Source organism: Stomoxys calcitrans, chromosome 3, assembly GCF_963082655.1.
Source record: "Stomoxys calcitrans chromosome 3, idStoCalc2.1, whole genome shotgun sequence".
Lineage (NCBI taxonomy): Eukaryota > Metazoa > Arthropoda > Insecta > Diptera > Muscidae > Stomoxys > Stomoxys calcitrans.
In genome coordinates this window covers 11,678,256-11,690,763 of record NC_081554.1, presented here as the reverse complement: position 1 = coordinate 11,690,763, position 12,508 = coordinate 11,678,256, and the positions used below count along the sequence as shown (strand labels likewise).

The 12,508-nt window shown below is 36.6% G+C and overlaps 1 protein-coding gene across 1 annotated transcript in view; it reads right to left on the bottom strand.

Annotated features, from left to right (window-relative positions):
* The window catches only part of LOC106084504 (uncharacterized), an 89,460-nt gene extending 78,791 nt beyond the window's left edge, over nucleotides 1–10,669 (bottom strand). The window contains exon 1 of the mRNA XM_059365399.1: nucleotides 9,683–10,669. The gene's annotated coding sequence lies outside the window, so the exon portion shown is untranslated. The remainder of the gene's footprint in view (nucleotides 1–9,682) is intronic.
* Nucleotides 10,670–12,508: the final 1,839 nt, after the last annotated feature.

Genomic DNA, 12,508 nt, shown 5'->3' with positions numbered 1-12,508 from the left:
TTTTAAGAGGACAAAAAGGAGACAGGCAGTCTTTCCTAACTTCTAACTGAACGGTAAGAACTTTGGCAAAATGTTACTACTGATTTGAACCATAATTAAGGAAATATAAGCATTTTAAATTATCTATGTTTTTGTTGGCGAGGAACATCATCATCAAACTCCAGGTGAGAACTTAAAAAATATTATCGAGGACTTGTACTGTATCGCCTTAGTCAGGCATAGTACAAGAATCGCGAATACGATTTCAGTTAGAAGACTAAACGTTGACAGTACAAACAAGTAAGAGCGTGCTTATATACCCTCCACCATGGATCACATATGTCGAGTTCTATGCGCGGTATCTCTTTTAGGGCAAACAAACAATATTGAATAAGAACTGTTATGCTATTGGAGCTATATCAAGTTACTGTCCGATTCGGACCATAAATGAATGCTGAACATTGTAGAAGTCATTGTGTAATTTTTCAGTTCATTCGGATAAGAATTGCGCCTTGTAGGGGCTCAAGAAGCAAAATTGGGAGATCGGTTTATATGGGAGCTGTATCAAGCTATAGATCGATTCAGACCACATTAGACACGTACGTTGAAGGTCATGAGTGAAGCCGTTGTACAAAATTTCTGCCAAATCGGATGAGAATTGCGCCCTCTAGAAACTCAAGAAGTAAAGATCCTAGATCGGTGTATATGGCAGCTATATCAGATTATGAACGGATTTAAGCCGTACTTCGCACAGTTGTTAGAAGTCATTACAAAACACCTCATGCAAAATTTCACCCAAATCGGAGGAAAATTGCGCCCTCCAGCTGCTCAAGAAGTCAAGATCCAAGATCGGTTTATATGGCAGCTATATCAGGTTATGAACCGATTTGAACCGTACTTAGCTTAGTAGTTTGAAGTGATATTAAAACACCACGTGCATAATATCAGTCAAATCGGACGAGAATTGGGCCCTCTAGAGGCTCAAGAAGTCAAGATCCAAGATCTGTTTGTATGGCAGCTATATCAAACATGGACTGATTTGGCCCATTTACAATACCAACTGAAAATATTTTTTTCCTTTCCATGTGTTTTATCATTTAAAATCGTTGTTTTTAAAATAAAATCAGAAAAACTACACGTATGTATACCCATGCACATGTTCATTCGTTCCTATCTTACCAACGATTGATACAAAAAATGCGTGTGACTTGCCATCAACGCTACCGTAAAGGGCTGGGCATCGCTGCTCCAATTTTTGTCGTTCTTCTCCCGCTGCAGAGGCATTTAAAGACGACAAAAGGGCCAATTTGTTCTCTTTAATACATATTTTGCACATCTAGTTACATTCCTGAAATGTGAAAGATTGGCAAGATTTAAGGAAAAACAAGTAAAAGCGTGCTAAGTTCGGCCGCGCCGAATCTTGGGAACCCACCACCATGAAGTCTGATAAAAGTTTATACAAAATAAGTCTAGTTGAAGGTCATTATTTTATTCTATATACCAAACTTCTGTCAAAACAGAAAAAATTAAAGATTCTAGGAACCAAATAAGGATGATCCGGAGACCGGTTTATATGGGAACTATATCAGGTTATAGAACGATTTGGAGCGTATATGGCACTGTTTTTGGAAGTTGTAACAGAACACCACATGGAAAATTTCAGCCATATCGGACAAATATTGCGGCTTGTTAGGATCTAAGATGTCAAAACGGGAGATCGGTTCATATGGGAGCTATATCAGGTTATAGACCGATTTGGACCGTACTTGACACAGTTGTTGGAAGTCATAACAAAACACTACATGCTCAATTTAAGCTAATCGTACAACCCAGTTGTTGGAAGTCATAACTAAACACTACATGCTCAATTTAAGCTAATTCGCACAAAAATTGCGGCTTGTAAGAACTCAAGAAGTCAAATCGGGAGATCGGTTTATATGGGATCTATATCAGTTTATAGACTGATTTAGACCATACTTTGCACAGTTGTTGGAAGTAATAACAGAACACTATATGCATAATTTCACCCAAATCAAATAAAAAGTGCGGCTTTCAGGGGCTCAAGAACTCAAAATCATAAAAAAACAACAAGTGCAAAATTTCAGCCAAATCGGTCAAAAATTGAGGCTTCCAGGGGCTAAAGAAGCCAAATCGGGAGATTGGTTTATATGGGAGCTAAATCAGGTTCTTGACCGATTTGAACCGCACTCGACAAAATTTCATCCAAATCGGATAAAATTTGCGGCTTCAGGGCTCAACAAGTCCAATCAGAAGATCGATTTATATGGGAGCTATATCTAAATCTGAACCGATATTGCCCATTTGCAATCCCCAACGACCTACAACGATATTAAGTATCTGTGCAAAATTTTAAGCGGCCTTTATTTTATGCGTTCGGCCTCTATCGTAATTTCGACAGACGGACGGACGGACATGGCTGGATCGACGCAGAACGTCGAGAGGATATTTCGAGGTGTTAAAAACGGAATAACTAGATGAGTATACCCCCATCATATGTTAGTGGGTATAAAAATGTATTTAAAGTTATTTGAATCTTTTTTGGACATTGGGGGCACTCTGACGAATTCTTAAAACCATTATCTCATACAACTGAAGATTAAGTTTGTGGATCTGCAACTACAACATGCAGCTGTGACAGTACAAAAAGAGTTATTGGAAGAACAGTATTTGAGAGGTTCAAAATGTGAAACATCTACAAATTTAAGGAAATATTAGCATTTTAAGTTATTTGTTTTACTTCTGAGCACCGTGGGACACGACGACCATACACTAGTAAGATCTTGAAACCACTATCTCGTAGAACTGCCCTTCAATTTCGGTAGGAAGATTAAGTTTGTAGATCGAAAATTCAATTGTAGCATTACTTCGGCTAAGTTGGATAATTGAGTTTGTTTTCAGAGAATTTATATATCCTAAACTATCTCCTGACTAGTGCTGTTGCTTTTTATGCTCTAATAATAGACTTCTTTCGCGGAATTTAAATTTTCAACCCCTATTGTCACAGCTAACACAATTTTGCTTCACCGTTCCACCCCAATGCTCATGCAATTATGTTTATTGAATAAATAAATACATTTCTGTACAAAGAGAACAAAAACTATAGTTACCTTATCAATCTGAAACAGGTTTATGTAAATTTGTCATATTCGAAATGGATAGGCATCCGTCTCGAATAGGCTTTCGGAGAGGACAAATAAACGTCAAACAATGAAACACATGTTGACAGTTGCGTATTGTTGGCTTCGTTTATTTGAGGGTGGGTGCGATTATAAAATCAAATGCAAAATTATAATCAGTCTTGTCAACAAAGGTCTAATATTTTATGTCAATATTTATAAATTATCGTCTTATCAATTGCATGCTACTTTTGGTCGTGTGGGTTAAAGAAGATAACTGTTACTACAGGTGGGGATTGAAGAGAGTTTCTGGAGAAAACTATATGAGTAACAAAAAAGATTTTAGATTTTTTCTTGCACCAAGTCATTGCAGATCGGCAAAGGCCCCATTCAAAGTTTTTGAAAATTTGTATCCAAGGTCTTTTTTTGTCCAAAAATAACCTTGCTCTAAACGAATAGACTGCGCACGGTATAAATATGCTTCATAGGATCTTCGAACAATATTTCGAGGTGTTACGAACGTAGTGACGAGATAATTATGTCCCCATCTTGTGAAGGAGGGTACACAAATCTTCAATAAAAAAATATAAATAATTTTTAGACACGTTTTAAATTATTTGATATCAGTTTGCGGTTTGCAATCACTTGGAATTAATTTTAATTATGAAAACAAAACTACTGCAAATAGCAGAACAGTATAGGCTCTATAAATGGAACCCACAGTACAACAGAAAACGTGGAAGTGGACAGAAACACATGAAGGAGATCATTTTCGCTGGACATGATGTCGTAATGTAATATGTCGTTAAAAGATATAAAATCTTAAGTCATGAGAAGAATAAAGGGGAAAAAACTCTATATATGCTTCATACACATATTTAAAATACAAAATATTGCCTAAAACCAAGATACTTGTGTCCATAGACGCCGATTTTATCTAATCATATGGTCAGGTATGAATACTTAAGTCAACATTAAGTCGAAGGAGCTCAACAACTTTTTGTGATCAACGTTAAGTGGGAGTGGGAAAGGGAACTGTGATACGCTTTTAAAGAACAAATCTGTCTGAAAGGTACTTCAAACTAGCCCAGCAACATTCAGGAAAAAAGTCGTTGAAGCGCAAACTCACTGATTTTGGTTTTACGAGTGTGGGCCAGCCAATTTCTGCCGAAGGAGCCTTAGAGAAGAGACTATGTAGTCATTCGTCTCGATAAATTCAGTTCTCTGTTCTCCAGAAGCTAAAATGTGAAGATCAAAAGTAGGACGAAGGAAATCTGGTAACAGATACAGTTAGAGTGCCTAGGATATAGGAATAACATTTTCCCAGCTACTGGCATCCAATAATATCCAACAAGATACGCTGAATAAGAATAGAGTACGCTGATGCCATTCTGTAGCCTAAATTAACAAGGCAGTAGGTGTCAATGGATTAACAGCTGATATATTTAAGTCCTGAGACAATATGCTGATGAGGCATCAGCTTCTTTGATTGGAAACTCAGCACACTAACTCTTCCACACAAGATAGGAGATAAGACAAGATGTGCCAACTGGCGAGGATTAAGTCTACATGCCACGGCACACAAAGTACCTTCGAGTGTGCGCTCGAGCGTGAGGGATTTAAATATATGAATTTGAACTATAATTCAAGGAAATTTAAGCATTTTAAGTTATCTATGTTTTTGGTGGCCAGGAACATCATCGTGTTTAGATTAGCTACCTAATACTAAGACGAAAACATCGGCGAGGTCTTTAATCTATTATAGAGAAATTTTATTGTATCGTTTTAGTTAAGTAGCATTCCCGTATATCGAGTATAGAATATTTAATCTGCAACATATAACTTTGACAACGCACAGTGGGAGAAAATCGAAAAAAGTAGTAAAGTAAAAATCTGCCATATGAGAAGGGGTAGAGATATGTCTTTGAAATTTGAAATGATGTGCAAAATTTCAAGGCCCTTGATAGGCCCCTGAAGTTGGTCACCAAGGTATTTCGAAAAATTGTTCGAACTGACAAATCTTCCTTTGTGTGGATTTTCAAAATCTTTTTGCTGGAAATTGAAGTGCAAGAGTAGTAATTGGAAGAACAGTGTTTGGGAGCTATCTATGGTGTTGGAAATATAAAGCTTGCCCGTTTATCTTCCCGAGATCAAACATTTTAAGTTATCTAAGATTATTTGGCCTTAAAAATGTGGCTTTAGAACTATTAACTTAAATTTTGAGCAGATATTTATCAAATCTTATATTCAATTTGAAGCCAATAAGTTCGCCCACTACTCAAAAAACCCCGAAACTGACTTAGATAGTCAACAAAAAGAATTCAAATGGAAAGAATGTAGGAGTAGAGTACGTGCATGAGATCAAAATTTATTTAATATTATTTAAGAGTAGAGTACGAATCTTATATTCAAATGTGTTCCCAAATATATGTTCCCACCAAAACTACAAAATAAAACATATATCTCGATTTGGACAATATTAGACTTTAACCAGTCGTTAAGTTTAAAAGCATAAGTTCGTCCGGGACGAATCTTATACATCCTCCACCATGGATCGCATTTAATAATCAGATACGTAAAAAACTACCGCTTTTAACATATCAGCCAAATAATTGCGGTCCCTAGAGGCTCAAGAAGTAAAATTGGGCGAACTTTTTATATGGCGATCTTTATATATAAGGTTGTAGCTGTTGGAAGCCTTAGCAATACATTACGTGCAAAATTTCAGTCAAATCGGGTGGTATGCGCCTGCCAGAAGATCAAGAAGTCAATACGAAGTCAATCGGTTTATATAGTAGCTATATCAAATGAGCCCTCTTAAAGCTCAAAAAGTCAGTCCGAGATCGGTTAATATGACAGCTATATCAGTTTATGGAGCGATTTGTACCATACTAGGCACATACGTTGGAAATCAAGACAAAATTGTCTTGTGCAAAATTTCAGCCAAATCGGATAAGTATTGTGCCCTCAAAGGGCTCATGAAGTCAAGATCCAATATTGGTTTATATGCCTGCTATATCAAAACATGAACGGCTATAGCCTATTTATAATCCCAACCGAGTTACACAAAATGGAAGTATTTGTTAAAAATCACTAGCGCTTACCCAAACTTCTTCAAATGTTAGTGCGCTTTCGAGAGACGAGGGGACACCGCTAAATCGACTTGGAATGTCAAGACGATCAAGAATATATACACTTTGTTGAGTCCTAGATCAATATTTTGATGTGTAAACTAAAAGACGAAATTAGTACTATGGGGGAGGGTATAAAAAAGATGGTGTTGATGTTGTTGCGGCTGAACCGATTTTTATGAAATTTTCACAATATCTAGAGTTTGCCCCCCCCCCCCCCCCCATGCGAAAATAGGGTACTTCATTTTGCGAAGACCCACCCAAACGAAAGGTACTGAAGGGGTTTGGGGTTTATTCCCAGTCGGATCTCCCCAACCCCAAAATTATGGCCCAAATTACCATGTACACCGAACAGGACAATGTGAGACTCAAAAGAAAGATATTTGACAGCAGAACACAAAACTTATGCAAAAATTTGATTCAATTTCCGAGGGGTTATGCCCGAAAGGGACAAGTATATCAAACGGGACAATATGGGTTTCTAATAAAAGGTATTTGAGAGTCAAATACGAATATTAATTATTTTCAAATTTGAATTATGACAATAGGGGACCGTTCAGAAATACGTTCTCCAGAGATTTAATTGCTGCCTGAGAAGATATTTATGCCAATCGTCGTAATGACATTATATCTTAGTAACTCCACCACTTCCTTCATTGCAAGGATCTTTGCTTGATACACACTGCATTGGTCGGGTAACCTTTTCGATATGACCAGTTCTAGATCTTTAGAGTACACCCCAAAGCTGGTCGTTTACTTTAGAACCATCCGTATAGAAGTCTATGTAACTTATGTTACCAGGGATATCGTAGTTCCATTCGGTTCTATCAGGAAAAGTGGTACAGTAATTATTATCAAAAAGCGGCTCAGGCAGGGTGTAATCCACACTGCCTGGAACATCGGATATTGTATCAAGTATAACACAGTATCCGCGGTCGCCACATGACAAATGAGAAAGCTCCCTTAACCTCATGGCAGTGGTCACTACAATTTGGGTAGCCACAATGCCCAGAGGCATAAGATGTAGCATTAAATTCAGTGCATCAGATGGGTGTCGTCTTCAGTGTGGCTGTGATGCACAAATAAGCCATCCTTGGGATCGGGTTAAGTATTGAGCAGTAGGTGGACTTTTGAAGCGCCGTCCTCCAGACCACAACACCATATAGCATAATAGGTCTGACAACTGCAGTATATACACAATGCATGACACGCGGTCCAAACCCCCAACTTTTGCCAATGGCTCTCTTGCAGGTGTAGAGGATAAGAGTGGCCTTTCTTGCCCTTTCAGTTAAATTTTAAATTTGAAGTTAAATTTTCTGTCCAGCAAAACTCGCGCTTCCTGTAAATGGAACATTCTCTCCACCCAAGGAGACAGGTTACACTGTAGGCAACTTGTGTCTCCTGCTATAAAGAACTACTTCTGTTCTGCACGGATTTATACCTACACGACTTTCGGTAGCCCACTTTCTGACTCGCGGTCTATACCCCCAACTTTTGCCAATGGCTCTCTGGCAGGTGTATAGGGCAAGAGTTTATTTTCTTTCCTATCCAAAATGTTGGATTTGAAGTTAAATTTTCTGTCCAGCAAAACACCCAGGTATTTTGCGCTTTCTGTAAGTGGAACATTCTCTCCATACAAGAAGACAGGTTCCACTGTAGGCAACTTGTATCACCTGCTGAAAATAACTACTTCTGCCTTGCACGGATTTATACCTACACCACCTTCGGTAGCCCACTTACTGTTACTGTGCCAAATTTCTGTGAAAAATGGTAATTAATGCGCCTATTATGGGTCCAATAACTTGAATCGGGGGTTGATATAAATGACAGTATCCAAATATAGACCGATCTGGACCATATCCAACACAGATGATCTAACAGTACTCACCGTGCCAAATTTCAAAAATGTGGCTTTAACGAGCCTAAGAGCTTTCATCAGTAGATCGAAGATATATTGATATACACGTCATTTTTATACCCGCCACCGAAGGATGGGGGTATATTAATTTTGTCATTCCGTTTGCAACACATCGAAATATCCATTTCCGACCCTATAAAGTATATATATTCTTGATCAGCGTAAAAATCTAAGACGATCTAGCTATGTCTGTCCGTCTGTCTGTTGAAATCACTATAGTCTTTAAAAATAGAGATATTGAGCTGAAACTTTGCACAGATTATGGGTTATTTCGGACTATATCTTGATATATCACCCATATAGTCCAAGCCGCCGATTTAGGGTCTTAGGCCCATAAAACCCACATTTATTATCCGATTTTGCTTAAATTTTGGACAGTTAGTTGTTTAAGGCCCTTCGACATCCTTCTTCAATTTGCTCCAGATCGGTACAGATTTCGATATAGCTGCCATATAGACCGATCCGCCGATTTAGAGTCTTAGGTCCATAAAAGCCACATTTATTATCTGATTTTGCTTAAATTTGGGACAGTGAGTTGTGTTAGGCGCTTGGACATCTTTCTTCTTCTTTGGCCCAGATCGGTACATATATTGATACAGCTGCCATATAGACCGATCTCTCGATTTAAGGTCTTGGGGTCATAAAAGGCGCATTTATTGTCCGAATTCGTCGAAATCGGTCCAGATTTGGATATAGCTGCCATATAGACCGATATCTCGATTTAAAGTCATAAAAGGGGCATTTATAATCCGATTTCACTGAAATTTGGCACAGTGACTTATGTAAGCTTTTCGACATCCGTGTCGTAGATGGTTCAGATCGGTTTATTTTTAGATATAGCTACTAAAAAGATCTATATTTTGTTATACACAATTGAACAATGACTTGTACTTACTAGTATTTGGTCAAAATCGGAATATATTTTGATATAGCTGATAAGGGGCATAAGGTATGCATTTCTCACAAGATTTTGACGAAAGTTGGTTTACATATGTAGCCGGGTTGGTGAGTATCCAAAGTTCGGCCCGGCCGAACGCCTTTTTACTTGTTGAACTTAACTTTCTTGTGGACAAAAACCATAATCTGTGGAAAATTTTAACACAATGTCTCTATTTTTAAAGACTGTAGCGTGATTCTTTCAGACGGACGGATCGACAGCTGGACGTTGGTGATATTGCGTGGAGTCGGAAATAAATATTCCAATAAGTTGTAAACGGAATGACAAAATGAATATGAACCCATACTTTGGGGAAGGGTACGAATCTAATATTATTGCCCAAAAATACCTTAGACCGATTTAATCTAATTGGGATATAATATTGGACTCCAATTTTAAATCTATACGTGAGGAAGGATCAGTAGGCCTTAGGAAAAGTAGGTCACAAATTCGCTGAACAAATTAAATAATGTGGATTTGAAAGGACGCATGGTCCTGAAAGACTTGACAACAATTGGAAAAAAAAAATTTATTACATTAACATTTTTACATAATTAAAAAAAATACATAAAATATTTACCTTGTTAAATTTGTTTTGCTTGACTTTCTTAATTATGGCTTAAACTTGTTTGTCTCTTGATTAAGCTGATAACATAATATCGTGAGGAAAACAAATATATTATCTATTTACTACTGTTTTCATTATTTCTATATTATTATTATTTTTTTTTTTGTAAAATTTCATATTTTTCTTTAATGTAGTTTTTCTATTTTTCTATGCCGCTTTTAGTTTTGCACCATTTAATCTTGTTTTTTATTTAATAATTTTAAAAATATTTATTTTATTTTATCCATTTATCTGTCAAATGTTCACTTAGCAACATTCTTCGATATCTCACCACATGTTGCCGCTGTTTTAATTATTAATTTTAGACAAACAAGAACAAATGTTAATTTATTTCATATAATAGTATGTTTCATGCAAATTTTCTTTGCAAAAAAACAAATCTTTTGCCAAACTTTTGCTATCGTTTAAAGGTCAACAACCGACCGAATTTTTCTCAAACTTTTTTTTATTTTACTTTTAACTATACGATATGTATTCACTTTTGCTCTTTCTTGTGTTTCAAAAGCATGTTTGAGTATCTTTTCGCTATTTTGTTTTATTTTTCTTTTAAAAATTCACTCTTCAAGTGGGGAACTTTAACAATTTGATTAGAAGCAATTTCTATGAGGCTTTTTTGTTTTTGTTGTTGCTGATTAACCAGTGGCCTCAGATAAGGATCACTTTTAATAGCCGTTATAATTTATATATGTTATGACTTCTTTTTATAATTTTAGCATTTTAACAGCACTATTACTAACTATGGCCAGATGGTAATGTTTTTATAGCACATTATATCCATAATTTATGTTTTATTAAAAATTATTTTGACTAATTTAGTAGTTTTGCAGGATTTTTGCCTTGCAATGTTTGGCCATATTCAGATATTATTCAGTTTTAATGCTCGATTTTTCGAATTAGGTCCCTCAGACAAAAACACGTCTAAACTCTCCGAATGCCAAAGGCAAACTGAAACTGGGTTGTGAGTACCATATAATTCTCAGCACTTGCAGTTTAGATCAGTGATGAAAAAGTTGATGGCTAAAAAACATAAAATTGGTACCCACAGAGGCTTAAGAAAAGTACTTGAATTTAAAATTTGCAAATGGTCTCAAAGTTTATTTATATCAAATTTTGTCCAAACTTAAACAAGGATGAATGTTGAATTTTTTTGAAAAAAGTTATCAAAAAATATTTTTATAAGAAAAGTCCTTTAAAATTGAAAAAAATTACGAAATGCAATTTGATTCAACAAAAAGTTTTCAAAAATTTCTAAAAAAAAAAATTGTACATTCTAGTAGAGTGTCCCAAAAAAAACAAAAAGTATTTCTTTTTGAAGCGTATACCCTCTATATACTTTTAGAACCACCACCGAAGGATGCGGGTATATTCAGTTAGTCATACCGTTTGCAACACATCGAAATATCCATTTCCGAGCCTATAAAGTATATATAATCTCGATCAGAGTAAAAATCTAAAACAATCTAGCAATGTCCGTCCGTCTGTCTGTTGAAATCACGCTACAGTTTTTAAAAATAAAGATATTGAGCCGAAACTTTGCACAGATTGTTTTTTAAAGATCGAAGTTGGGCTGTGTCGGACTATATCTGGATATAGCCCCCATATAGACCGATACGCCGATTTAGGGTCTTAGGCCCACAAAACCAACATTTATTATCCGAATTTACTGAAATATGGCACAGTGAGTTGTGTTAGGCCCTTTGACATCCTTCTTCAGATCCCGGTCCAGATCGGTTCAGATTTGGGTACAGCTGCCATATAGACCGATCCGCCGATTTAGGGTTTAAGGCCAATAAAAGCCACATTTATTATCCGATTTTGCTGAAATTTTGGGACAGTGAGTTGTGTTAGGCTCTTCGCCATCTTTCTGCCAAGATCGGGTCAGATTTGGATATAGCTGCCATATAGACTGATCCCTCCATTTAAGGTCTTAGGCCCATAAAAGGCGCATTTATTGTCCGATTTTGGCGAAATTTGGGACAGTGGGTTATGTTAACCCCCTCAACATATTTTTGCAATTTGGCCTAGATCGATCAAGATTTGCATATAGCTGCCATATAGACCGATCTCTAGATCCGATATCACTGCAATTTGACACAGTGACTTATGTTAGGTTTTTCGACATCCGTGTCGTATATGGTTCAGATCAGCTTATTTTTAGATATAGCTACTAAAAATACCAATATTTTGTTATACACAATTGAACAATGACTTGTACTTATTAGTATTTGGTCAAAATCGGAACATACTCGATATAGCTGCTATGGGTCATAATTACAATATACCGGAGAGCGTGGGTACCCAAAGTTCGGCCCGGCCGAACTTAACGCGTTTTTATTTGTTCATTTTGAAATCAATACGCAAAATACGAAATATTATAGCGTACGAATAAAGATACGCCGTTTGGACACGACATCCAAAGTTGGATGTAGTACTTTCTAAGGTTTATAGTTTATAGCCAGATACTAGCCTAGCCACTGCTTTGGCTGTAGTAAAATGTACGGTTTGACTCAGAACTTCTTCTTGATTCGGCTAAGCCATGTCAGTCTGTCCGCGTTTCCTTTCTGTACTGGTAGTCCAACTGTAGCTTTCTTGCAAACATGGTGAAGATCGCATTTGTTATCCAATCATCACGAAATTTCCCACATTATCACTTTTTTAGCTCAAAAACAAGTGCTATGAATTTTGGCAAAAATAGGTTCAGATTTGCATATACATAGCTCCCATACAAAAATAGTAGTCGAAATTCAATTATTGGGCTGTAGTCTATCTATTCATAGA